This window comes from Pan paniscus, chromosome 1 (genome assembly GCF_029289425.2).
Source record: "Pan paniscus chromosome 1, NHGRI_mPanPan1-v2.0_pri, whole genome shotgun sequence".
NCBI classification, from domain to species: Eukaryota; Metazoa; Chordata; class Mammalia; order Primates; family Hominidae; genus Pan; species Pan paniscus.
In genome coordinates, this window is record NC_073249.2 from 182,759,268 (window position 1) to 182,761,080 (window position 1,813).

A 1,813-nucleotide genomic window follows, 5' to 3' on the forward strand; every position below is an offset into this window, starting at 1 on the left:
ACAAGGGTGGTAACTTCCCAGTTGTTGGGTCATTGCCATAGAAAGGGGTGGTATCCAGTTGTTGCCATGGCAATAGTAAACCGACATGGCACTGGTCGGCATGTCTTTTGGAGAGGTGCTTTTGCCTCTTCCCCTTTCAGCTAGTCTCAATCTGGTCCGGAGTCCAAGTCCTGCCTCCTACCTCATTGGCAGTGGTGTGCTGGTAATTATTTTACAACTGGTTAAGAAAGAAACTCTGATTTGTAAAAGTTGCCAATTTCTGTGGTGTAAATAACTTTTATCATTGCTGAACTCACACATTGCTGGTGGCAGCATAAATTGGTAAAACCACTTTATAAAACCATGCGATGCTATCTACTAAAGGTGAAGATATGCATATGCCAGGAGACAATAACTGTACTCCAAGATGTACAGTATTTCTCAACTTAACCGGACATCCTGAATCACCCCAGGCATGAATCCAATTCTGTTGGGAGAGTTACTGGCTATGCATTCTTTTCCTACTTAAGTCACCTTAGTCTACTCCAAAAGATACACATTATTTGAAACTGAAAAGCTAAAATGGATAAATTATTATATATTCATGCAATGGAATAGTATACCACAATGGAAATGAACATGCTACTATACATAACAGCACAGATAAACCTTATAGATTGAAAACAATACATAGGCCGGGCGCGGTGGCTCACGTTGGTAATTCCAACCCTTTGGGAGGCCAAGGTGGGTGGATTTTCTGAGTCCAGGAGTTAAAGACCAGCCTGGACCACCTGGTGAAACCCCATCCCTACAAACAATACAAAAATTAGCCAGGCATGGTGGCACATGCCTGTAGTCCCAGCTATTCAGGAGGCTGAGCTCAGAGGATTGCTTGACCCTGGGAAGCAGAGGTTGCAGTGAACTGAGATCGTGCTACTGCACTCCAGCCTGGGTGACAGAGTGAGACCTTCTCTCAAAAAGAAAAGAACATATACTGTATAATTCTAACTATATGAAATTCAAAAACAGGCAAAACTCTATGTGGTTAGAAGTTAAGCTAGTGGTCACCTTGGGGAGGGCAGAGGGCTGGGATTGGGAGGTAGCACAAGAGAGGCATCTTTACTGGATGTTTATTATTATGAACTAAATGTTGTGTGCCCCCCAAATTCATGCACTGAGTCCCTAATCCCAAATATGATGGGATTAGGAGATGGGGTCGTTGGGAAGAAATTAGGTTTAGATGCGGTGATGAGGGTAGGGTCCTCATGATGGGATTAGTGCCCTTATAAGAAGAGACCAGAGAGCTTGCTCATGCTCTCTCTACACTGTGAAGACACAGTGAGAAGGCAGTCATCTACAAGCCAGGAAGAGAGCCCTCACCAGAACCCAACCCCGCCAGCACCTTGATCTTGGACTTCCCAGCCTCCAGAATTGTGAGAAATAAATGTCTGTTGTTTAAGCCACCCAGTCTGTGGCATTTTGCTATAGCAGCCCCAGCAGACTAAGACAGTTATGTTTACACAAATGTGTTCAAGTTGTGGTGACGCATTAAGCTATATGCTTATGATTAATGCATTTTTCTGCACAAATGATTTACTCCAATAAAAAGCTTATTAAACCCAATGCACTGTGTACACACATAAAAACAAAGAAAACTAATCATTATCAAAATAAATCAACTTTGCAACACCTCTAATTTGTAGATAAATCTTACTGTGTTCAAAAATTAAGCAAATTACACTGTGGCCAGTCAAACACACAGAAAATTTCACCAAGAGAAACTTAGGTTAATAATAAGACAATTTATTTATGTACTTAGGAGAACCCATCCAAA